Source organism: Podarcis muralis, chromosome 8, assembly GCF_964188315.1.
Source record: "Podarcis muralis chromosome 8, rPodMur119.hap1.1, whole genome shotgun sequence".
Lineage (NCBI taxonomy): Eukaryota > Metazoa > Chordata > Lepidosauria > Squamata > Lacertidae > Podarcis > Podarcis muralis.
Window position 1 is genome coordinate 47,229,521 of NC_135662.1, and position 27,360 is coordinate 47,256,880.

The 27,360-nt window shown below is 40.8% G+C and overlaps 1 protein-coding gene across 7 annotated transcripts in view; it reads right to left on the bottom strand.

The window, feature by feature from the left end:
- Positions 1–27,360, bottom strand: part of DLGAP1 (DLG associated protein 1) — a 288,905-nt gene that overhangs the window by 205,681 nt on the left and 55,864 nt on the right. For 6 of the 7 annotated variants that reach the window (XM_028737278.2, XM_028737273.2, XM_028737275.2 and 3 more), the window contains one exon: positions 17,597–17,750. The exons of the other annotated variant lie outside the window; for it this stretch is intronic. The gene's annotated coding sequence lies outside the window, so the exon portion shown is untranslated. The remainder of the gene's footprint in view (positions 1–17,596; positions 17,751–27,360) is intronic. 7 annotated transcript variants of the gene reach the window in all.

Sequence of the window (27,360 nt, forward strand, 5' to 3'; positions counted from 1 at the left end):
TTTTAAGCAGTGCAACTGTAAATTAATCATTGATATTAAGAGGCAAAGTAACTAGAGCAGCAACCCAACAGTGTCAGGTGAATGCCAATTTATTTACACACACACACACACACACACACACACACACACACACACACAAACACGTACGTGCTGTTTTCCTTAGTTTCTCTGTCTGGCTCTACACATGGCACACAGAATGAGGTAGGTGAATATTTAATGTTTATTAACGAAATGTGTAAACTGCTATTCGTTACAAGTAAAATCACAGGGCAGTTTCCAATATATTATCTAAAATCATAATGCAAATAAATCAAACCATACAATTCTAAAAGCAACAACATAAAATTTAAAGATAAATGGCAGCAGAATAGACTACACTGCTTCAGACTACAAGTGGGATACTATTTTTGAATTCTCCCCCACATAACAAATGGAAAACTAGAAGATTTTTGACAAAGACTCTGTTGTGCTGGTTTTGTGTCTACAAGTTTTGCTCCCCACCTGCAGTCTGAAGTTGTACAGTTCATTCTACCCTCTCATTGTGATGCATGTATAGACCAACTCTTTTCTTCTCTATCTCAAAAAGAAATAGCATCAAGTGCTTTGAAGACAGCAAACTGACCTTAGATGACAATTGATTTAAAAGCAGTATTAATAATTCAACAGCTGGCACTGCCTTGCTTCATTCAGTTGAGATGCAACAGTGAAGTCATATATACATATATACATTCTGAAAAATACGGGAGATTTTTTTCAGGTGTTGATATGCAGCAAATACAGATTATGTAATCTAGAGTTTGAAGCGGTGTGGTGGCTGAGAGTTGGGAAGTTCTTACTTTAAAGCTCAGTACCTAGCCATATTCAAGCCATGATGTTTTAACACACCTGAGCAAATGTTGCAGCATGTGGGCTCCTATTCTTGAGAAGTCTGATGCTGGAGTGTCCCATGGGCCTACCCAGTGATTCAGGGGAAGATACCATGTCTCTACCTAAACTCTGGCCTGGGAATCAAGGAACAAGCAAGGGAGGACCAGCAGTGCTTGGCTGAATCAGTGAAGAAAAGCAGGGATAGCACCTCTAGGCTCAAGTGCCAGAACCAGAAGATTGATTGCTCTCAGCAGTCAGCAGAAACAGCTTGGAGACCAAGCTCCACTTACTAGAGGAGTCCACTTTGCACCAATATTATTTTTGAAATCAGGTGTAGAACTCCCACCTGTCAGGCCTCCCCATGTTCTCTGTCAGGCTATTTGGCCCCCATATATATCATATATGATGTTATGTGTGGGATAGGCAAGGATTGGTGGGAAGGGTCAGGCACTGCTAATTACCGTATTTTTCGCTCTATAGGACACACCCGACCATAGGACGCACCTTGTTTTAGAGGGGGAGAAGAAGGGGGGAAATTCTCCCCCTCTTTGCACAGCGCCCCTTCAGCGAAGCGGCAGGAGAAACGGAGCCCCTTCCATTTCTCTTCCCACTTAGCTGAAGGGGTGCTGCGCAGCTCTCCCTGCCCCTCTCCCACATTGCCTTCGCCTTCAGTGAAGGCAACCCAAAGCCTCCGGAGTGCAGCAGGAGTTCCTGCTGCGCTCCAGAGGCTTCAGGCGGCTATCCTTGAAGCCTGGAGAGCGAGAGGGGTCAGTGCGCACCAACCCCTCTCGCTCTCCAGGCTTCAGCGAAAGCAACGTGAAGCCTCCGGAGCGTGGTGGGAGCACTCCCACTGTGCTTTGGAGGCCTTGCATTGCCATCGCTGAAGCCAAGGAGCTTGCATTCGCTGCATAAGACGCACACACATTCACCCTTAATTTTTGGAGGGGAAAATGTGCGTCTTATAGAGCAAAAAATACGGTACATGGCACTTCCAAAGTGCCTGTCAACCAGCTGGTGGCTGGGTGCTTCAGAAGCACTGCGCAAAGCACTGTGCTTAGTGTAGAGAATGTAAATGCTATATCAAATCATAGCACTGGTAAAAGCTACCACCAGGAAATTATTAACTGCAGCAAATTGAATAATAAAGATGTATCTTTCAAAGATAACAGTAGTTTACTTCTTGCATACATCTAAATAAATGGATCCATAGAAGATGTTTAAAGGGTTAGGGTGGCAATAAACAGGGGGGAAATTAACATATACTTTTGCACTAAGGAAGTATTACACCACAGCATGGATTGGCAAGAAACATCAAAGTGTTGATTAACTCAGCCTTCTGAAGCAGCTGGCAAGATGCCTGGATATTTCAGATTACTGCTTCTACAGTAACTCCCTTGGGTGACTGCATTGCTTTTCTTTCTTCCGCTTTCCAAAACGTTGCTTTCTTTTCTCCCCCCCCCTTTTTGTTTGTACTCGTCAATAAAAATGCTGTGCTCTACTTGGCAGGAAGTTCTCCTCCAACGAACCAATCCCCATTCAGTGACTGCTGCCGCCACACATATCATTACAGGAAAAATAAAAATATCTTCCATATGTTTTATCATCTGGACAAACTTGACAATAGTTCGTTTTACAGCAAGCAAGGTAATTCATATGAGAACTGTACAAACTCTGCAGGTTTTGAATCACCTGTGTAGCCTGTGTAAAGGCTATCTCGATTCAAAATAAGCAACTGACATTTATTTGTAAATATTTAAAGGATCACTAGAGTTGCTATAAAGCTCCTCCTAGGGTAACTTGTTTATTGACCATTCATCCTGATTTGCTTGCACTAGGCTTACAGAGGTTAGACAATGTGTAGTCTTCACTGGGGATTAATTCTGATTTGCTTGTGGGGAGGTTATATAACAATGAGCCTTCATCCTGATTTGTGCTGATACATCTTGCTGTTAATCATTCATCCATTCCATACTTTACAGTGCATTTCCCAGCCACTTTCTTAACTGCAAAAAATCTATTCTTTAAAAAGTGAATTTGTTTCGCTATGGTGGCAGGCTGCTTTAATCCACTTTAATTGTGTAAACCTAAATTTGTGAACCTTTTTGGCTCTGTGGGCCAAATCCTTATCAGGTTGGCCTCATGGGCCAAAATTTGACAAGTATGGGGGGCGGGTGTCAAAACCGTGTTCATCACTGACATCAGATGATTTGGTGGGACATCAAAGCACCATGAAGCCAGCAAGACTTGCCTACCCCATCAGAAAGCAGACTTGGCTCTCTTGTCCATCAGCAGTTTGTACTGAAACTGCTGCTAAAACAGAGTTCCCCCTCTCATTTTGGTTTCAATGAAACTGATAAGCAGTGAGGGCACACTGTTTCCCAGGACAGACAATTCACCACAGGGTGGTAAAATGAGGAAACCTTTCATTTTAGGAGGGCTGCCCCTCCTAATCAGAAAGGGGTTTGCATTAAAACCCCTGCAAAAATGAAGCCTTACCATGTGGAGGGAAGTTCTACAGGGAACAATTAAAGCCGCATCCATTAAAGGGCTACTCCTAGAGTTATTGAAGAGCAGGTGTTTTCAAATCCAATAACATGCCTATCTGCACACAGATTTCTTCTCTGTTTGCACTGCAGTGTGGAGAAAGTAAGAACAGGGGATGTTTTCAAGCAGTAGAAGCGACTCCCCCTGTTTCTTGCCTTCTTCAGCCCCAGCCAATTGAGAAAAGATCACATTGTGTGTGTATATGCTGGGGGAGAGAATCGGTGGTGATCACAAACAAGGGTTGGAAAGTAAACCAGGATTGCTGACCATGCTGCTGCTGAAGAAAGCGGAATAATTTTGTCCTTGAATTAGAGGGGAAACTGTTTTGCCGTTGACTGTTGTACATGCTGTACTTTTAGCTCCTGAAGACCAGAAATGGAAATTTTATTTTAGCTCAGTAATTGACTGAAAAACTAGACCTGTGGTACAACACTGTGATGTCTTGGACAACAGTAGCAATCAGCTCTGCCCAAGCAATTGAGTAGTGCTTAGCTTTACTTTCTAAAGTTACACATGTCAGGACTGAAGCCTACCTAGAATTGACATCTTTTAAGTGTTGATTATCCCAAACATACAGTTGCTTAAAGATAAGGGAAATTAACTCAATTCATGTTCAGGGAAACACATATCATGACTTTAACCTACTTTTAAAAACTTATCCCATGACTGAGCTTCCGTGAGCCTTGACACAAATTAAGCCCTAAATGGGATAAGATGCAGCAGAGAACAGAAAGTTCAGAGGAAATAAAGTCCAGTGTATGTTGGCCAGGGGAAAAAGAAATACAAAAATAATAGCTTTCCTTTCTTTTTTCCAAGGAAGGCGAGTGTTCAGGAGAATAAGTCTGTATGAAACAGTCATGCTGCAATAGGCAGCTTAGATACACAGTCTGAGGGTTTTTAGCCCTTACACAAGAGACTGTGGAGTCTTGTGTGTAGTATGCAAAAATTATAAGGAGGATTAATCAGCAGTTGTGCTTGGACAATGCAAGCTGCCATTGCATCCATGTGGCACTGCATACTACCATCTCCACAGAAGAGAGGAACTTAGTTATGCTTGGGTCAGTAATGTAGGGCATAGTCAATGTCACAGAACATGACAACACAGGGCCGTACAAGCAGACTGGGCTAACTTTCACTCACTTACTTTCAAGCAGTGGCAATCTGTAGAGGCACAGACCTTCCCTTCCTTGGCTGCCATTCAGTATAACAATCATCTATTTTTATTTGCATGCCGCTTCCCCACAAAACTGTGCCCACAACATATCAAGTGAACAAGTATAAGAAAGATATACCAGAAACAATTAGAAATAATATCATCTTTTTTTAAAAAAAATCAATCTATACAAGTCTGCATAAAATAAGACAAATAAACCAGCAGCTTAAAGCTAAACAGGAGAGAAAATTGCCTAACACAGAAGAAGAAGAAAATAGTATCCCAAACATTCACACACTCCAGATGCATCTGTTTGGACCCAAGACACAATCTTCACATATTCAGGGGTGCCACACCACCTCCCACCTAGGATACTGCAGACACTACCACTTAGGGCCACTGTTATCAAGTATTTTATTCCACACAGGGGCCAATAACCTTCGTTCCACAGTCTACAACCAGCATACATTCACCAGGGCTAGAGGCCATAAACAAACTTTTGTTGGGGCAAAGGAATAGTATGCTTCTTAAGGACTGGGGATTAGCACTGTGGGCCAACATAAAGGATGCTGCTGAGATTCTGTATGGACCACGCAGTGCTGAGATCACTAGGCCTGGCTAACTAAGATTACTTTATGACTCTTTACAGCTACAGAGATTTTGTGCACACTCCCATGAACTTTTGCTTCCTTCCATTTTAATTTGCTGGCTTAAAACCCCAGCTCTGTAGCAGAGGTCCTCCTAACAGTAGCTGAAAATGGTTGGGAGTAATGTGAGGGAGAGGAGGAAGTAATTAGAGAGAAAGAAGGGAATTCTCAGGATGAGAAATGATGTGCTTAGAAGATACACCTTTTTTACTTGAACGAAAGTGTTTGAGTCTCAGGAAGAATAAAAAATAATGATGGGGAAATGAAAGTATAATAAAGCTTGAGAAATATGATGACTCTTGTAAAACACTCCACTGTGCTAGATTTATGGCAAATGTCTCTCATAGGCATTCAGCACCAATAAAACATAATATTTTGTAGCAGTGCTTTTTGCAATACTTCCCTCTCCTTGGAAATACTTGCTAAAATAATGTTGCTATCATAATTGTTAACCACTTTCACCTATAACTTCTGAAAAATTAGGTTTTCTTAACCCATTGTGTCAGTTTCAGCCCTTTGGCAATATTGTTGCTAAAGGGCTGACAATATTGCACCAGTTGTTAATTTGTTTCCAGGGTAAATGTAAGAACTGATGATTAGCTCTGAAATTCTAAAGGCTTGGGACCAGGTTATTTGAAGGACTTCATATTCCTGCATTAACTTGCCCAGGTCCTAAGAATAATCACAATGGCTCAAATGTCCACAGGTAAGGTCTATCAGATTGGTGGGAATAATACAAGTGCCTATGGTAGCCCCATACTTATGAAATGCCCTTCCTTGGGAAGTATACCTGTTTCCTTCTTTATTTTTAAAGTCTGGTTTTTCATCCTGCATTTCAGCCTGCTTTTAATTTCTGCTGTCTTTATTTTAATAAAGCATTTATGAACTACTTAATAGTCTAGAAATCTAAGTGGTGTGCAATATTTTTAAAAAATCAGTGTCATAAAAAATACAGTCTAAAACAACAATGCAAACGCTTATGAAAAGAAATAAAACAGAAATTTGGGCAGTCAATATATAGGTCTGGTCTTATAAGTCAGGGAAAGCCTGAGGAGAAGGATAAGTCTTCACAAAACATATGAAGCAACTGATGCTTGCTGCCTCGAAAATGACAGAAGAGAGCGCATTCTGTAGAAAATACAGGTGCAACTGCAGAAAATGCCTATTTTCAGGTCACAGTTCTGCCACAAGCAGAATCCCCCCAGGTGATCTTTGGTTTTGATTTGGAATGTTATTTTTATGCTTTCATCTGAATGGTTTAATTGTGTTTCATCTGTATTTTGCTGTTGCATATTTTTAAAGTCTTTTATTTTCTAAACTGCCTTGAGAAGGTTTCTATATTTAAAGATGATATAAATGTATTTTAAATAAATAAGAGCCGTACTGGATCAGGCTGGATTTAGCTCAGCAGCCTGCTTCCCAGGCTGGGCAAACGAGAAACCCACAAGCAGGAAATGAGCACAACAGCCCTCTTGCGCTCTTGTTCTAATTAACATCAACCATATTGTTTTCAGTTTTAATGCACATAAAGGGTTGTAGTCAATGTGGTGTTAAACAGATCAGTCCATTAGTGCAATGATTTATTCTTGCACAACAGAACCATCTCCCCCTCCTCCTCCTCTGGGGTTCCCTCAACCTTCCTGAGCAGATCTGGGGGCGATATGGAGGCATGCATAGGGCGGGGGAGAAAGTGAGGAGGAATTAAAGAACCTTTTAATGAGGGTGAAAGAGGAGAGCGCAAAATATGGTCTGAGGCTCAACATCAAAAAAACGAAGATCATGGCCACTGGTCCCATCACCTCCTGGCAAATAGAAGGGGAAGAAATGGAGGCAGTGGGAGATTTTACTTTCTTGGGCTCCATGATCACTGCAGATGGCGACAGCAGCCACGAAATTAAAAGACGCCTGCTTCTTGGAAGAAAAGCAATGACAAACCTAGACAGCATTTTAAAAAGCAGAGACATCACCTTGCCAACAAAGGCCCGTATACTCAAAGCTATGGTTTCCCCAGTAGTGGTGTATGGAAGTGAGAGCTGGATCATAAAGAAGGCTGATCGCTGAAGAATTGATGCTTTTGAATTATGGTGCTGGAGGAGACTCTTGAGAGTCCCATGGACTGCAAGAAGGAAGGGTTTACTTCCTTCCATTCTGAAGGAAATCAGCCCTGAGTGCTCACTGGAAGGACAGATCGTGAAGTTGAGGCTCCAATACTTTGGCCATCTCATGAGAAGAGAAGACTCCCTGGAAAAGACCCTGATGTTGGGAAAGATGGAGGGCACAAGGAGAAGGGGACGACAGAGGATGAGATGGTTGGATAGTGTTCTCGAAGCTACCAGCATGAGTTTGACCAAACTGCGGGAGACAATGGAAGACAGGAGTGCCTGGCGTGCTCTGGTCCATGGGGTCATGAAGAGTCAGACACGACTAAATGACTAAACAACAACAAATGTTATTATTATAAACAATAATTTATTATTTATATGCCACCCATCCAACTGGGTTACCCCAGCCACACTGGGCAGCTTCCAACAAATAAAAACACAGTAAGACATTGAATATTAAAAACATTAGTAATCCTAACCCTGTGGTAGCACATCTATAGCTCCAATTAAAAAGTCCTTTAAACAGCTTTTTCACTTTTTCCTCCTGTCCTTGACATAGCCAACAGCACAAACTCTACAGATATACTAAGATTTCAGTATCTACTAAGTTCAGTAAGGCTTGCTCCCAGTGCAAACCTAAATATGTCTGTTGAAAGTAAAGTTCGGTGCTCCCAGGTCAGGGAGTATAGATGTACTTCTTTGCTCTGGCCCTTCCTGTGATTCACCCCATTCCTCTAATTATAGGTTGTCTTAACTTATAATAATATTGAATTTTTAAATCACTGTAACCTTCCCTGGGACCTTATGATAAAGGATGGGTCAAAAGGAGGAGGGGAAAGGAGCATGCCAGAGAACTGGGAATCCAAGTCCCCCCCCCTTAGTTCTCCCCCACTACACCCTCAAACCACCATGGCACGCCCCCTCTTCAGGCCCACTGGTGGCAGAGCTTCAAAAGTAGTACAGTACAGTACAGTAGTATAGCTGAGCAAGTGAAATCTGATACTGGAATTTTCCCCCTCTCCCCACAAATGCCTCCTATTTTCCCTGGGGCACCCTTGCAGGTTGTAGGTTTGCTGGGCCTGCCACCTAATCAACTTGCCTGCTCTGCATGCCAGCTCCCTTCAGTAAAGTAATTACACTGAATCGTCAGCATAGACCCACAAGGTAAAGTGCACCTTGCACTGCCCCATTTGTTTTAATAGATGTAGTACTGGTTAGTAGATAGAGGGTTGCACATCATGCTGAATTGGGTAATGGAGCTAGAAGAAGAAGAAGAAGAAGAAGAAGAAGAAGAAGAAGAAGAAGAAGAAGAAGAAGAAGAAGAAACAACAACGATATGGCTATGTTTAGTGATCCTTTTGTACAAGGTGAAGTTTCACCATTCAAGCCGGGCAAAAGGCATTTTCATTGAGGCTTGTGTGAATATCCCTGAACGGTTTTTTGCCTCGAGTGGCTAGTAGAGAATTTTCATGAACAGCTAATCTCCCAAAAGTGAATGCGTAATTGGAACACTGCATCACCATAGCTTTTGGACTGTAATGGATGTTTTATCAACACATTTTGTAAAAATTAATTAGATGCTTCGCATGCGTGCGTGCGTGCGTGGGAGAAGCTTCCTGAAAATATTCTGTTGATAAAAAGGGTGCATTTAACTCTGTGCAAGCTTATATCACGCTTCAACAAAATATGCACACCAGTTTCCAGACCCACATGCCCATCTTGGTCCAAAGTAAATCTAAAATGAACAGTTCATTCTGGAATACTAAAGTAGTGCTGCAGTAGAATGAAACTTTTTGTGCCAAGACAGACAGTTACTTAGGATGAAGTGGGCATCTCAAGAGCTTCAAAAACAAAAGAATCAGAGCAGGTTTCATTCAGCATATGAAACAAAGGTCTCAGGAAAAACCATATTACAACAGTTTGACCCATCAAACAATCAATCAACCTTTATTTTAAGCTGCATTACTCAACCTGTAGTGTAACACCAGCTGCAAAGACACAGCATTTCAGCATACTGTTGACCTAATACTGTGATTAATGCTGTGAGCTACACCCAGCCTAGCTTTTCTAATCTCTAGGCTTTCTAATTTATACCAGAGATGGATAGGCTATCAGTAGGGAATTATGAGGATTAGTTGCTGTTTATCTCTCCCTTGCAGAGACACTTCTCTGCTTATGGAATTATCATAAACCCTCCAGCTACATTGCTACTTCTGTACTTACTCAGAAGTCTGGCTGCTTACTACAAAGGTTGGAAAATGGTGAGCAAATTGTTATTAAAATGTTATAGTGGGCAAACAAGCTTTTGGAATTCATTTGTGTACCTTTGCCAAAATGTCATGTTGCTTCACTAGAAATGTGTGTGGTTTGCAAACCAGCTTGCGTTTATCCCAAATCAATCAACACAGTTTTCTTCATATCAATTAAAATTTAATGCAATGCTTGAAGATTTCCCAAAGCATAATCATAGGTAAAATTGCTAACCAAGCATACATACCAGTGTTTTATCGGTTGTTAAGTTATACAAGTACCTTCTAATTTTAGCGTTATCCCAAATGGAAATATTATGGCTAATTATAACAATACAATTAGCTGTATTAAAATAAATTTTACTGAGCACACAGCAGTCACTTTATTTTATATTTATAACTCGAAACCAGTGATCTATGGACAAAAGATAGACGAAGCAAGAACTTTAAAAGAATAATGTTATCTATTTCTTTCTAAAATGGATTTTTTTAAAAAAAATCCATTAGTTTCTTTCTGATCTTTTATTCTTTTTATTCCTTTCTGCTCCCTTCTCTGAAAATGAATCCCGACCTTTTGCCCCTTGCCTTATGGAGGCTAAGAAATAACACAAGTGCTGATGGTGGAGTATACAGTAGTATATATAAAAGGAACTTGGATTATATGGTGAAAATAAAACAATCCATCTCAACTTCCCATTGTGCCCAGCTTTCAAGATGCTTGATATGGTACCCTAAAAACTTTTTGTTTACACTTCAAGGTCAGAACAGTGTGTTTTTATACACACTTACTTAGGCAAAGAGAGAGTGGTGTTTTTCTGTTTCACATCCAGGCCTATCAAGGAACACATATTGTTAGCTGTGCAAAAAAAAAATAATCTTTCTCTTACCATTCTGCTTGCCATAGAACTTGGAAAATGTCAAGACAGGCATGGTTCTATTGATCTATGGAAGATCTGGCAACTTTCCCACAGAATTGCTTCAGGCATAATAATCTATTAATATAAATTGCAAATCTCTCCCCATCCCCTTCTCTCTCTCTGAAAATGTAAGTACACATTATTGGATCAGACATGGACAAGGATTCCTTAAAGATGCACATATATTTCTAAATAACCGAAGACTGTTATAACTGCACTTGCTGGTTAAAGCTCTTCAAATGACATAGAAGCTTTATAAACTTAAAAGTTCCTGACAAATAGAGAGACAGACACTGAATTGCTATTTGACCTCTGCATAGAGAGTCAAAAAGCCAATAGGGGGTGATTTTCATGGGGAACATGACATGGGAAAAGGGTTAACCGATCCTCACACAGAAGAATAGTCCTGATAAGGCCCTAATACTCATCCTCATGGCTTATGGGAGGTCCAATCAAGACTATCGTGGCTCTTATATGTCCATTATCCTTTACACACACACACACACACACACACACACACACACACACACAGAGAGAGAGAGACTAGATAGTGCTTTTTCATGTCATGGTCAGCATATTTAAATGTAATTTCTTTATGTTTTATAAGCCACATTAAATTATTCAGTGTGCACACTCTGAAAATTAAACCTGCTACTACCCCATTTTCCAATGCAATAGAAAGTATAATTTGAAAAAGTATGGCTGTTCTTGCATTTTCCAAAGCCAAGCTGGTTTATACTGTGGTGTTCTTGTCTTTCTCCAATGATGTGCAAGAGAGATATCTGTTTCTATAAGAAGTATACATTCTCAGCAAGCACTTTACTTTTATCCTATTAGGAAAACAATTATCTGAACGGGAGCCAATCACAAAACTTTTGCCATTTCCAGCTAAAAGCGAAGTAGAATTCTAATTACACTTCTGAACTCTTAATTGTTTATTTCAAAAGTGGCACGTGAAAATTACCCCTCTCACTATCTGAACAAAATTCAAAGTCCAGCCCAGGCACGTGGAACAATTAATTCAAACTGACACTTTCAATTTATGTTGCTCAACTGTGTTACACAGCGACATCCTCTCAGCAGTCTCTTTATGACATCCTTCAACGTGAATACAAAAATAAGGAAGAACTATATATTCTCAGTCAAGTATTTTGGGAAAATACCTGTAATGTGTGCAATGTTGGGTGGCCAGCTGTTATGAAAGAGCTCTCCTAAGACAATGCTGTGGTTAAGTCGGATTTTCACCAACATGAGCTACAAAAATCCGCCCTTGGCTTAGACTCTAGACATTGCATGAAGATCACCACTTGCTTTAAATACAAAGTCCAGGCACTGATCCTCTCCCAGCTGAGACCTTCATGAAGCTATTCTTGCTTTCAGATTACCGATAGATCTTAGCTCTGAATGTAATTGTGTCATTCTATAAATACCTGTGGGAGTATATTCTGTTGCACATTTGGAAACGTTTCTTCTTCACCTCCATCATTATCCCCTCCCCACTTTTTAGTTGAAAGTTCTGGGATAAAGCTGCACAGTTAAAAGGGCAAATGTGGAAATGATTACACTTGCACTGCTTTCAAACTGCTTTCCCTTCTACAGATAAAGATGAGAACATTCTCTCTGGAATCACTATGTTTTAAAGCTTCAGACAATGCATATAAAGACACTAAAGGGAGCTTTGATGTCCTGCATGCTAATAGCAAAGGAAACGTTGCACAGATTTCAACATCAGCTAGTTACTGGAACTATATTAAATGAAGCATATATCAACGCTGCAGACTTTGAATAAGAAAAACTGAAGAAAGAGGTCTGGAAGATTGGAGAGAGAGAGAGAGAGAGAGAGAGAGAGAGAGAGAGAGAACACAAAACTAAGTGCAGCAGCTGTGGGAAAAGTGAGAGCTACTCATGTTGATGACATAATGCTGCACCATCAATCTTAAAAAGATGGCTCTCAAAGTTAGAAAGTGACTGTCCAGGGCTGAACTCATCTAGAGTAAAGGGGTAAGCAGAGTGAAAAATGGCATATGCTCTTTTTGCTCTCGTTTTTTAGACCCACACACAAATTGGGAAGTTGCATTTTCTTCATAAAGCTTCCATGCACACACACAAACACATGCACCACATGCTGATACAACCCAGTATTCAAAAATGTTAGCTAATGAAGTTTACTGTGAGAAAAAAACACACCCAGATTCCCGAGAGCCCGATGCCTTCAGAATTTGCTTGAAAGCTTAAGCTACTGCAGCAGGTTAATTACAGCAGCCTGCCTGTTGAAGGACTGGATTGGTTTCTGTTGGGTGGGCTGGAAGCACTCACCTGACCCTCCCCAATCAGCTGCATCCCTGTGGTATAGTGGGAAGGAGAGGAGCAAAGTGGCAGTGAGGTGAGGTGGTGGCAGTGCAAACACACTAGCGGAGCCAAACCAGCACTCCTGCCAATGCATTTGTACTGCACTTCCTCATTTCCTCCCCACCCCTTTCCCTCCCAATTCACTGCAGCAATGTGAGTGGATGGGAGATCAGGTAAGTGCTGCCGCCTCACCCCACCGACTGCTACTGCTTGAATGCTTGCATACCCTGCAGCCTAGCACAAATATATATATATCAAGCTGATCTTGAGTTTAAAACGGGGGGCTTGCTCTTGAGGTCTCTTAACATTTTCCTCATTCTTTCAGATCCAGCATATTATTGTACTTTCTTCTCCTTTAGTTTAAATATAACACTGCCATTATCGTTAACACGTTTAAGCACCAATAAAAAACAACAACCCCTAAACCTAGCAAATATTTAAAATTCTACTTCAGTATGCGGGAAATGTGATTGTGGAGAATGTGATGGGGAATTGAAACTTATCAGAGAGAACCCAGATTTTCAGTGTGTTTTCATTCTCCTGTTCTTCATGCTCACTGCTCTCTCTCTCACCACATATCTTGCTCTAAGAATGATGCTGCAGGCAATGCAGCAAGCAAGAGTGGAAACATTCACTTTACAATCCTTAGTTTCTTAAGAAAAGTGCTGTTGAAGCTTCCATATCTAATGCAGACATGTCACATGGGTACACTGGAAAGAAAAACCCTAAGGGGGATCTCTCTTTTTGAATGCTCTGCCCCATATTCTGCTACACTGAATCTAACAACATTCTGTAACTACATTTAACAAAGAGGAAGAGGAGGAAGAGAAAGGGCTACTGATAAAAAGGTTCCTTAAAATGGAAGCAAATTGATGCTGTAAACAAGTTGCATTATTACTTCCAGTGGCAGATACTATAGTTGGGATTATGTACAACATTTTGAAGAAAAAGCGATCTTTCACTTTTCTTTTAGAAAAAATTCAAAGTATTGCTACTGAACACTGATTTACCTCTGCCAGGACCTATGCAGAATCTAGAATTGGCATAGCATCTCTACTAAGACAGCAGGGGATAAAGGAAAGGAATTCACAAACATATTAAGCAATGAAGGGCAGGTATCATGGGGAAATGGTGGTTCAAAAAGACAATGAAGTATCTCCTTGATACTTGTTAATGTACAAGAACAAAAGCATGCCAACTGTTCAGCCAACTACTATACACACATATTAGGGATGTAGGACCCAAATAATGAGGCAAATCAGAATGATTAAGGGGTCTCCTGTCCTCCCAAATCAAAGTGTGATTTACTTCCATGCTCCAAACACACAAAAATAAAAACCCAGTCGGATCAGGGCCCTCACAAAGCCCTGTGTCAATCTATCTGTGCTTTTCTGTGTCATATACCTTTATTTTCTGGTCTATATGCTTGTCTAAACTGATGGGTTTTGGAAGAAATGAGGCAGACCCAATTGTTGCCTGAATAGCGTTGGGTTGTTGTTGTTGTTGTTGTTGTTGTTGTTGTTGTTGTTGTTGTAAAGCACAGCAGCAGAGGATTTTTTTTTAAAAGTTAAGTTTCATATAGTTGGGATTTTTTTTTTTTACATCTTACATTGCTCTACTTGCTTTAACAACAGCAGCTTCTCTCTCTTATCCCACCCCACCCCTTATCCCATATGAGCTCTTCAGAGGTCCACAGGCAGCATTCTAGATATCCTCAAGGCATTCTAGATATCCTCCTCAAGGCCTATTAGAGACCTGTAAGAACTACTGAATGGTCTAGGCGTGTGTGGTGCATTAGAGGGCACAATCAACCACCAGAAAGAAAGCTAGAGTGAAGTGGCAGGTGTGGTTTTTTTTTTAAAAAAATTACAAACTAAAATGCACACCACTCTTAATTGTTTTAAGGCAAGAAAGAAAGAAACTATCATTCCCTTTTTAGTCCCCCACCCTACAAAAATAAGTCCCTGGGCCTATTGCCTGCAATTCTATGAACCGCACTGAGACCTCCAGGTATAGGGCGGCATATAAATTCAATAAGTAATAATAATAATCTGGCAGGCTTAATAAACTTTGTGGAGGGGTTCCTCTTACTGCCGCACAATATCTTTCAGAGTTAAACACTCCTTCAGGAGCTTGAAAATCTTGCAAGTTCCTTAAAATCAAATCAATTCAAGAACCAGCTCGAAGAAGTAGCAGAGCAAAGAATATTATTTTTATTCTTTACACTTCTGTGTTGAACCTCTGCAGATACCCACTGAGCTACAGCAAAAAGTACTGCATCACTGAGCACTGGGTCCTGTTTACCTTTTCATTTTCTTCCCTTTCAACATGGCCAATGCGTAGGGCTTACAGATGGTTTGCTTATGTAAGTTGTGATAAGCTCCAATATGCTGGAGAGAACCCCTTTTTAAAAAACCAACGACATGCATCCCCCCCCCCCTCATTTTCATGCAGGCTTAGTTTACCACAAAGTAACTACAATGAAATGCTTTAAAAAGACCCATTAAATATTCCTTTTGAATTAGTGCGAGAGCACCAGAGCTCCTCTAAATGAAGTTATTAAAAAAGCAAGATAGACATTTATATAATGTGAGGGCTGGCACAAATTGCAACATGTTGAGAGTGAAAGTTATGTAAAACCTTTTGAAATATGTCACTTCTCACCACTTCAGAATATGTATATATAAACCCGGCCAGAATATCTTTTACAAGCTAGTAACTCGCAAGTGACAGTTCCGGATCTTCATTCCTGGCCCAGCATATGATGTTGCTGGTACCCTCTGGTGTTCCCCAAGGGACCACAATGTTATTAGTCCTCTCAGAGGACATGGCTTAGAGCTCTTGGTCTCTGCTCTTGGACACAAGAGCCACACCTCATTATCAAGTAGGACAGAGGATACCTTATCTCTTCCCTCTCCTTCCAACAACACCCTAACGGTTCTCACAAGGTGCTTTCACATTTCTTTCTGCTCCTCTCTTCAGTTCTCCACCTGTGTGTGGCCCTCTGCTCTCTCTGATACTTATAAAGCAGAAACAGCCCTTCTACATCTCTGCTCTACCATACCTGTACTCCTTCAGTATATCCCTGGACTCCTTCCCTATTCCTGTGCCAGTGTTTCTTCCAGCCTCAAAGCACATCTGTTGCCAAATTTGCTTTTGCTACATCTATCGTTATCTTACAAGGCCCCACCCTCCACTCAGCATAGTGTACCTTCATTACCGTTGCTTTATTTATGTGGAACCATATAATCTAGGTGATGCATTAAACCTGCCTTGGTGCAGTAGCCTGGATGACAAACTGCTTCTATCTCAGCAACTCTATAATTTCCAAGAACGTACAGTGTTTTACAAGGATATTTAACTCAAATCAAAATTTATGCTATGGATTGGAAACCCACTAAACTTAACAGCTGGACACAACTCAATTATATAGACTTCATTATAAATTCTTTGACACCACAATGGGTTTTTAAATAGAGAATTTAGTGAAAAACAGTTATCTAATTAAGGGTCCAAACAATCCAACAAATGAACATGCAGATGTTTTATTCTAATGCAGAGACCTCCAAACAAAAGACCTGAATCATTATGCACATCATAGGCATAACTATGCCCCACTAAATGAAGAATTTTACAAAGAGGAGGTAGAAACCTAGCAATTTTCAAAGGTGGATAACGTGCAACAGGAGTGCAAGTGTGTGTGTGTGTGTGTGTGTGTGTGTGTGTGTGTGTGTGGAGGAAGACAGTACTTACATGCCATGTGAAAGCAACCCCCTCAAAACACTCTCATATTTGTATAATTCCTTTACTAAAAATGCAAGAAGGGATTTCCTCAGCTCCAAATAAAATGCTATTGTTATTTTTGTTGTTATTGCTATGAAGAATAAAAATACACTTTAATTTAAACGACGGCCAGCATTGGAATACTGATTGAGCTGAGTGAATTCAAGCTGCTCAGTCCTACTCTCTTGCCCCAGAGGGCTTTGAATTGGTGTTTGACATCTGCTGACTGCCAGCAAAGGAAGACCCTTTATATCGTGAGCTGAGTGAGATCTAGATTCCCACACCCACTCCTGTGTCACAGAGGACATGCTGCTTGGCAAACTGACATCAAGGTGTGATTGCTTACATCACAGGCTCATGGGATTTTGGGAGCTGAAGCCAGGTATGACACCAGGGAAGAATAAGGATAGAGGAAGAAAAAGATGAGGGCAGAAAATGATTCTGGTATAGTCCTAGTTCCATTTGGACGCTATGCAATTTCTAGAACAGTATTAGATTTGTGTGATTTTACCATGAGAATTTATAAGCTGCTCTCAGGGCTATAAACTTGAATATATTTAATCAAGATATATCAGGCAAAGAATTAGCCCATTATCAGAGAATGAATTGTTGTGTGGACAGTGTACTTTACAGATCAAGAACCCAACCAACTGCTTAATTGTTCATCTTCATGAAAATAAATGAATGAACAAACTCTATGTTGAGTAATACACTAAAGTTCATTTATTTTGCTTCCGATGCTGCAGTACTAAACACACCAGGGTGTAAGTTTAGTTGAAATCAGTGTGTCTTGTTCCTTAGTAAACACATCTTGGATTGTGCTGCATGTCATTTTATATAGAGAAGAGGGTTACCATTCTGGGAATAGCTATTTTCCCTGCTTCTCAAAATGTAAATGCTAACAATATATTTTCATAGTGTAGAAGGAGTTGGATTTTAAAATACAGGTTAAAAATATTCTGGCCATCTGCAGAAGTTACATTACTTTTCATGATGTTTCCATGGCAGACTTTTTCCTCAAGAAGCTTGAACAGATGCTTAGAGCGCCATTGTCTACTTGCTTGTATCCATGAAGATAATTTAGAGCCTTTTGAAATCCTCAGAAATATGGTCCTTGTTTTTTTCTGAAGGAGGTCTGTCTGCAAAAAGAATTTCAAATAAACAAAAATCCACTGAGTACACATATTCATTAGGAATTTATGAATACAAACTCTGCATTACAGGATAACCTTTTATAAAAGCAAAAAAATTTATGAGGTAACAAAAAAAGGACAGACCTGATAGAAAAAATAATAATATTGTAGTTATGGCAGTGCTGCTCAGAGTTACAATATGCATATTTATATCATTGACGTATTTATAGATTTTATACATGGTCAGTAAAAGTAAAATCTCAAATTCACGAATCATAATGCAAAGGTTAATATACAATGCTTCTCACAGCATCATAACTGACATGAAGCTTGTCTGCTAACTCTTAACTGTACTCTATGAAGTAAAAAAATAAATAAAAGAAATTATAACATTTCCCTCTTGAAAATATTCACTGAAGCTAGCAAAAATAGTTTTCAGTGGGCAGCCACGTAGTTGAAGCATGGGACTTGAGATGTTTTTAATGACTAAAAAGAGTCACTTCAACAGATTTGTGGAATGCTGTCCTGAGTTGGCAAGTACAGGTAACTTGCAACTTACACATATTTAACTTGCATGCATTCAGCTTTACACACTTGCCAAAAATAAAAATCACAAAAAATAAGGAGGGTAGAAAGACTTTGGGCTATTGACTGTCTGGCTCCGAAGCTTCAATTGCATGAAGCCTGGACAGCCCCGTGGTTTTCCCTGGAGCTGAGGGCGAGGAAACAATCGCTGAGACGGCTAGAGCGCCGGTGGCAGAAAACTCATTCTGAATTGGATCGGACATGGGTTAGAGCTCAATATTGAGCCTACCAAGTGGTGATAGCGAAGGTGAAGAGGACTTTCTTCACCGCCTCTATTGCATCTGCAGAAAATAGCAGCAGGAGACTCTTTCAGGTGGTTCGCAATTTAACAGAACCACCTTTGCCATCAGGGCCTTGTAAAGACCCCAAGATCTCCTGCAATGATTTTGCAAAGTTTTTTTGCAGATAAAGTCATTCAGATTTGGAAGGAGGTAGACTCCACCGTGGGAGCAGGGCTGGGGTGGGAGAGTGTTAAGAGTCCTGTCTAGTCTAGTTGCCTGGAATCAATTCCAATCTGTTACCTCTGAGGATGTGGACAGGCTGCTTGGACAAGTGAAACCAACCACCTGTCTCCTGGATCCTTGCCCATCCTGGCTAATAAAAGAGAGCCGGGAAGGGCTGGGTGATTGGCTCTGCAGGGTGGTGAATGCTTCCCACTGTGAGGGAGCATTCCCAAACCTACTGAAAGAGGCGGTCATTAAACCGCTTCTTAAAAAAAATCTTTAGACTCAGCCAATATGGCCAACTATTGCCCAGTCTCAAATCTTCCATTCTTGGGCAAGGTGATTGAGCGAGTGGTTGCTAAACAACTCCAAGCACACCTGGAGGATGCGGACCATTTGGATCCCTTCCGATCGGGATTCAGGCCTCATCATGGGACTGAAACTGCCTTGGTTGCACTGGTTGACGATCTCCGGTGAGCTAGGGACAAAGGTGAAAGCCACTTCCTAGTTCTGCTGGATCTCTCAACAGCCTTTGATACCATCAACCATAACATCCTTCTGGACCATCTAGAGGAGCTGGGAGCTGGGGGCACTGTTATACAGTGGTTCCACTCATTCCTCCTGGGCCCTGTTCAGAAAGTGGTGGTGGGGGGATGAGTGTTCAGACCCCTGGGTCCTCACTTGTGGGGTGCCTCAGGGTTCTGTCCCCATGCTTTTTAACATCTATATGAAGCCGCTGGGAGAGATCATCGGGAGATCATGCAAATGATACCCAGCTATCCCTCTCTTTTAAATCAGAACCAGTGAAGGCGGTAAAGGTCCTGTGTGAGTGCCTGGAGGCAGTTGGAGGATGGATGGTGGCTAACAGATTGAGGCTGAATCCTGACAAGACAGAAGTACTGTTTTTGGGGGACAGGGGGTGGGTGGTGTAGGGGACTCCCTGGTCCTGAAAGGGGTAACTGTGCCCCTGAAGGACCAGGTCATTTTGGACTCACAGCTGTCCATGGAGGCACAGGTCAATTCTGTGTCCAGGGCAGCTGTTTACCAGCTCCATCTGGTACGCAGGCTGAGACCCTACCTGCCTGCAGACTGTCTTGCCAGAGTGGTGTATGCTCTAGTTATCTCCCGCTTGGACTACTGCAACACGCTCTACGTGTTTGAAGGTGACCCGAAAACTACAATTAATCCAGAATGTGGCAGCTCGACTGGTGACTGGCCGCCAAGACCACATAACACCAGTCTTGAAAGACCTACATTGGCTCCCAGTACATTTCCGGGCACAATTCAAAGTGTTGGTGCTGACCTTTAAAGCCCTAAACAGCCTCGGCCCAGTATACTTGAAGGAGCGTCTCCACCCCCATCATTCTACCCAGACACTGAGGTGCAGCGCCAGGGGCCTTCTGGTGGTTCCCTCACTGCAAGAAGTGAAGTTACGGAGAACCAGGCAGAGGGCCTTCTTGGTAGTGGCTCCTGTCCTGTGGAACTCCCTCCCATCAGATGTCAAAGGAATAAACAACTATCTGATGTTTAGAAGACATCTGAAGGCAGCCCTGTTTAGGGAAGTTTTTAAATGGCTGATGCTTTAATGTATTTTTATTCTCCTGTTTGAAGCCGCCCAAAGTGGGTGGAAACCCAGCCAGATGTTTGGAGTATAAGTAAAATAATAATAATAATAATAATAATAATAATAATAATAATAATAATAATAATTGGCAGTCCCACCTGCCACTGAACCCAATGTGTTTTGACTATACACAATTTTGGCTTTACACACTATCCCTGGGATGTAACCCCCATGTAAGTTGAGAGTTGCCTGTGTATAAACTTGATGTAGAGCAGGATTTCCCATAGTGGTTGATATTAATCGCCTGGGGTCAACGGGATTATGTAGTGGGTTGATAAAGACCTGGGGATTCAAAGGGGGTGGGTTGATGGGGTTTGGGAAGAGAAGTATAGTGTGAAAAGTTTAATGAGGAACTATAAGTCTCAGAAATAAAGAGTATGGGCAACTACAGAAAGCACCTCCCTTTCCAATGAGTATTTAATATGATACAACAGTATTCCCAGGCCATGCTTCTTTATTATTAAGAAAACCGTATCCCAAACCATTATTTTCACTTGTTTTACTTCCTTTTTTTTACATCTTATGATTCCTAGTACTGGTGACTGATCATGAACAGTTTACATATTGATATTTCTTGACTTTATTTCATTTACATTCCTAGAAATATGGGTTGGAGTCAAGGACAACTTTATAAGCTCATCAAGGAGTCAATGAGCTCAGAATATGGGAAACTCTGATAGCAATGAGGTCAGAGAGAAATTAAATTCAAGACATATAGATGAATGTAAAATAATTACAAAGATCATTCATAAAGCAATGCTGATAATACTATAAACTATAAATACTATAAACATCCTGAAATTTGTCAACAATTTAACAGATGTCTATTATGCCATAATAAAGGTGTTAATCTAAGGTGTCACAAGAGTCTGTTGTTTTACTAAAAATAAGTAGACCATCTTGAAATTGCATCACTACTGGACACTAATACATAAAAATTGCAAAAATTAGATGTATATATTCTATGGACATTTGTTGCAGAGTACTGGAATATTTGTCAAGGTCATAAATTTGTCTCACTTCAAGAAAGCTTTTCACCACCCACAACTGCTTATTTGCAGGTTGTTCCTAGGCAACAGCATTCAAATTAGTGAATGCTGGCAAAGAAATTTAAGATCTTTACAATAAAAGAATTGCATTGGTGGACTAGATCAAAGACTATTTCAGTCTCGCATTCAGTCTCCAACAATGGTCAACCAATGCATGTAGTAGGACAGCTTACTTCAACAGATGTTTTGGACTACAACTCCGACAATCTCTGACCATTGACTATGCTGGTTGAGGGAGAGTTGTAGATGCAGTCCAACAACATCTAGAGGGAATCACATTGGGGCAGGCTGCAAAAGAAATGTACAAGCAGAGCCTGATTAAAGAGTTGTTTTGCCAGAACAACAAACCTAGATGGTTCACTACAGGCCCATTTCCTCTTAGGGTTAAAAAAAAAAAAAAGGATTAAGATTGTAATTGAAGATGAAACATGGATTTTATTCAAATGAGAATTCTAAAATATAACTAAGTTCACACACACACACACACACAGCATGTCACACTTCTATTGCAACTGCACAGTGGTGAAAGGTTAAGATGACACCAAATTCTGCAAGTGGTAAACTGAATTACAAGTAAACCTATTTGGGGGAGGGGGGGCAACTTCAAAATGCTGCAACTCAATCTGCTACTCAGTTTTTTCAGAGCACAGTTGCAGTTGCCGTATCTTCTAAATCCTAGAGTTAAATCTACGTTCAGCCGACTGCTCTGATTAATAGCTCTAAAATGTTAGCTCTCTCTGTTGACTAAAACGTTTTTGTTCAAAGCAAATCCTTTTCCCCTTGATGGAATTTCAGCACTGGAACAATGAGTCACCAAAGCTTGGTTTTGCCAGTGTAAGCTGCATGGAAAGTGCAATTGTTTAAAGAAATTTCTCATCCACCTTAACTAACCATGAAATACAGCACTAGATGGACTATCCTGACATATGGCTCACATGATATTTATTACGCCTACAACAACAACAGGAACAACAAGCTATGAGATCCCACATAAATATATTTTTGCTAAGTGTTTCTGTGTGAACACTAAAAAAGGCAGAGATCAATACTACTTTAATTCATGCATTGTTAGCTTTTGTCTGCTGGAAATACTGAGTATTTTAAGAATGTAAGAATCATGGCTGTAATAATTCATTTCAAATAAAAAATGCAAATGTTAGCTAAAAGCTATTATTTTTTCCTATATCCAGCTTTTGCCAAACTCTGTCCAAATTTAGTAAAAGCTATCTGGCAAAGAGTCAGGCAACTAGGAGGGAGATGGCTTTACTGGCCGTGGCACCTGAGTTACAGAATAGCCTTCATGGACAGCTTTGCTTGGCACCATCTTTGTGATCTCCTTGGTACCAGGTGACCTTTTATACAACTTTAAAATTCCTCCTCGTTTTAAAAACTGCATTTCAACTGCATTTTAAAAATTATAAATAGCCTTTATTGTACTGTTTAATGGAATATGTTTCGTGAGGATCTCAGAGAATGTATGTTATGGTGTGGCTATATGAGTTCTGTACATGTTTTAATACATTAAAACATGCATACCTTGCCTTTGTCTCGTGACATCTCTAAAAGCAGCAAAAATGGGGTTCCTAAGTGGTTTACATTTAGGTACTGACACTTTCAGAGGGGCTTAACTTTAACAAGGTTCCTGCATCATATACCTTCAGAATACAGCCTGATAATTTAAGGCTTTATAGAACAAATACATTGGAATTGAGTCCAGAAGCTTGCAAGTAACCAGTGTAACTGTTTAGGCACAGGTGTGATAAGATTATACTGATTTACAGCTGACACAAAGTAGGAAGCAGCACCCTGTACCAACTGGAGCTCATCAACCGTTTTCATGAGCAGCACCACGTAGAGCACATTACAGTACAGTGGTACCTCGCAAGACGAATGCCTCGCAAGCCGAAAGGGTTATTTGTTTTTTGAGCTGCTTCACAAGACGATTTTCCCTATGGGCTTGCTTCACAAGACGGAAACGTCTTGCAAGTTTGTTTCCTTTTTCTTAACACCGTTAATACAGTTGTGACTTGACTTTGAGGAGCAACTCATAGCACGCGGTGTGGTAGCCTTTTTTGAGGTTTTTGAAGACTTTGGTGATTTTTGAAGCTTTTCCAAAGCTTTTCCGACACCGTGCTTCGCAAGACGAAAAAAATCGCAAGACGACAAAACTCGCGGAATGAATTAATTTCATCTTGTGAGGCACCACTGTAGTCTAATCTAATTAAGGCATGGGTTGTATCTCTCTTGCAGCAGACTTAATTAAGGAGTTAATCTGTCTGTGACTACTTCAGCATTGGATTTCCGCATAACCAGTAACTCCTTACTGTTTAGAACCAGGGGTGGAGTTTGGTCTTTAAAATTTCAGCAGGACCCTGTGCGAGGCCAAAATTTGGTGCCCTCCACCTCCTGCCTTCCATTCTGCTCAGTTCATTATGTCATAGTTGTGCCCCCTAGGCTTGGTGCCCAGTGTGGCAGAACCAGTCATGCTGCCCTTAATCCACCTCTGCTATAACCCTCAAGTTCTAGGCTAAAAATGTTATTTTCCTAGTTAAGTTCAGCAAAGGAAAATTAATCTGATTTTTTTTTATATCTCACAACTAGTTTACTTAACAAACTGAGACACTTAAAAGAATTACGGTAAGTGTAAGTAAATAACACTTGGGAATCCTTGGGGCTTCTTTTTTATGGAAATCAAAGTTTTTGAAGTGTGTTTTGAAGTGTGTATAGTTACATAATTTTAAGACGTTGTGTGTGCATGTATATAAACAAAGTAAGAAATCACAAGCACCCAGGATGGTGGTGATGTGGTGATGATAATTATAGCAAGAACTGTGTGCATGCGCACAGACACACAATAAATATAAATATAATTTATTGTGCAGACACACAATAAATATAATTACACATCTAAGAGTGCATATTACACTACTGACACATTTTCAGTTCTGGGTATTAATTAAAGTGGCACCCTACAATTTGGGCTTGGATTCGGATTCATTTGGGGTTCAGTCATTTCACATTGGTGCTATATCTACCGCAGCTCACCTAAGTTCCAGCCATGGTAGTGCTGGAACCTCTCCAGTTGCTGGTGTCTACCTGGGTGTCAACAATCTGGGATTTAGTCAGTTAATGGCAGTTCAGTGGTTGGGGCTGCCAAGGCATGCATTGGGACCAGTTGCTCCCTTTGTGGTTCCAGGCAGGATAGTGCTAGAACCTCCCCACCTGGGCAGTCAATGAGCTGGGTATACTGAAAGGAAAGACTCTGTGCCTGTAAGCCATGTTGGATTTTCAATTTATCCAGCAATGTTGGCTGGCTGTTTCTTTAGTGTGGTCTGAAATATGCTGAGAAGAGCTCAGCAGTTCTCTTGATCCTAGGGGAATAAATAGGCCAAGTCCCAGAAGTCAACAGGGAAGTTTGGCTTGCAGTTCAGGGCCAGTGAAGTTAAGTAATCCACCATGAAAGTATGGTGGGGATGGGGGTTGAACTGTATAGGCCAGGTGGAGTCCATTTGATGGATGTCAGCAATGACATCTTCCTACTGACCTGCAGAGGGGGCTGCAGTTTAGATGCAGGAAAAGAAACTATTTAGCCTGGTGACATCCTTTAGGCATCTTTCAGGTAATGGGTTGGCCCTGAGGCTCACTTCTCGGATTCCGTAGTTCTGAGGGTGAGATAGGGGACTTTTTTGAGGCCAAACTCCCTTATCCACCTGGGGTTCTGGGATGTGGTGGCAAGGTACAGCCTTCCTTCTCACCTTCAGCCTGAGATTCAGGACAGGCTAGAAAGCCATGCCATAATTCCTTAGGCAAAGGCGGGTCACCCAATGGCTATAGTTATACAGTGAGGTTAGTTCCCATCCCATAGTCATCCCCCTCTGCTGATTTCAATACTGTGTGAGGTTTAAATAAAAGTGGCCCAGTTCAACCCCAGCTTATGTGTCTGCCTCTTTACAAATGTAAGAGTGGTTAAATCCTAGAGTATTTGTTATTCACATATTCTAGAGACTTGGGATACATCTAAATCATATCTATGTCTAAGGGTTATATGTAATGAACTCATACTCAGAGCAAGCCCATTGAAATTAATGGACTGAAGTCTATCTATGAGCTAGACAGATAGAAGTGTTTTCTACAGCACTTGGATTACAATGAAGCACTTTGGTTATTGGAAACAAACAGGAAAGAGCTGTAATTGGTCGGGAAGAGAGAATTGGCTGGTACGTTTCCAAGCTGCATCCCCTTCTCAGAATCTTAGTAACATACAAAAGAAGTGAGGATGATAATTGTATGGAAATCCTTACAAAGAAAATGTATCGGCTTCTATTTAGGGAAGAAAAACAAGGCTCAGAGCAAAGAGATTTCACATCTTCAAAGCTTTCTGCCAAGTAAAAGCAATAATAAACAACAAGAAAACCTACATGACGACAGTAAAGCTAGTTATCATTTTTTCTCTATGTATCTCTCAATCTCTTTCAGCCTGATTAACCTGGAATGGATAAGATACAGTCCAACAGACCCTGCTCAATTTTAATAAAACTTGGGAACACAAAAAATGTTTTCTGATATGTATGTTTAGACTTTGTGAGTGCTAACAAACAACAGAGCAATGGTAAAATTCAGTTATCGTTCTTACTACTTGCGGCATAACAATTCACAGCCAGTTCTAACATATTGTTCCTAAATGGGAGGTGTTAACAAAAAGCAATAAAAGATTGGGGAAGGAAGCTTTCTCAACAATGTTGCTGTCTTTACACTTAAGAGGGGCACAAGTCATGGTTATGGTATCTTATCATCAATATTGGTCAACACATAGCTTTCATTAGATGATAAATTTCTATACAGTCATATCTCAGGTTAAAGTAGCTTCAGGTTGAGCATTTTCAAGTTGTGTTCCCCGGCGACCCGGAAGTAACGGAACGGGTTACTTCCGGGTTTCACTGCTCACGCATGCACAGGTGCTCAAAATGATGTCACACGCATGCGCAGAAGTGGCAAATCGTGACCCACGCACGCGCAGACACGGGTTGCATTCTGCTCAGGATGCGAACGGGGCTCCAGAACAGATCCCGTTCGCATCCAGAGGTACCACTGTATGCACCTTGGTAGATATTTGATTTTGGTTAACACAACAAATGCTGAATTATAACACCTCAGGAACTGTAAAATGGTTCCTTTTTGCTTTTCAATTATTTAAACATACTTTGCAAATGTCAGTAAAACAAAGATGGAAGCAATAAATGTTTATCAACAACATATTGCAAGATATAACTACAGGAGACAACTAAAACAGTGATAAAATTATGGCTGAGTGGCTCCTCCTTTCTCTCGCTTCCCCCCACCTCACCCCCACATATTAATCTTTCTAGACATACTATTATTACTTTGGGATGCCTCCTTTTTATGAGCTAATCAGCATCTCATCAAGTCAGTTTTTTATCTGACTTTGAATGACATTCTAATGGCTTAATGTCAACTCACAGTAAAAACTCGATTAGCAGAAGGAGAAAATAGCAGTGAATTAGAGTATGTGGGCACTGTCTATTGCAGTTAAAAATAAGTGCAAGAAAAATGCTGTTCGTCCATCATCGCGCACCCCCCCCATTATTGCTTCAGTGAATCACCAGAAGAACCACCAAACATTGCATTTAGCAACTCTCTGGGAGGTCCTACCTGTGGTATAGTGATTAGAGTCTTGGACCAGGACCTGGAAGCCTGGAGCTGAAATCCCCATTCAGCTATGGAAGCCTGCTGGGTGACCTTGGACCAGTCACAGTTTCTCAGACCAAACTACCTCACAAGGTTGTTGTCAGCATAAAATGGAAAAGGAGGAAAACCATGTATGCCACTTTGAGCCTCTTGGAGGAAAGGTGGAATATAAGTGTAATAAAGGAATGCAGTGTAATTATTTTATGAGA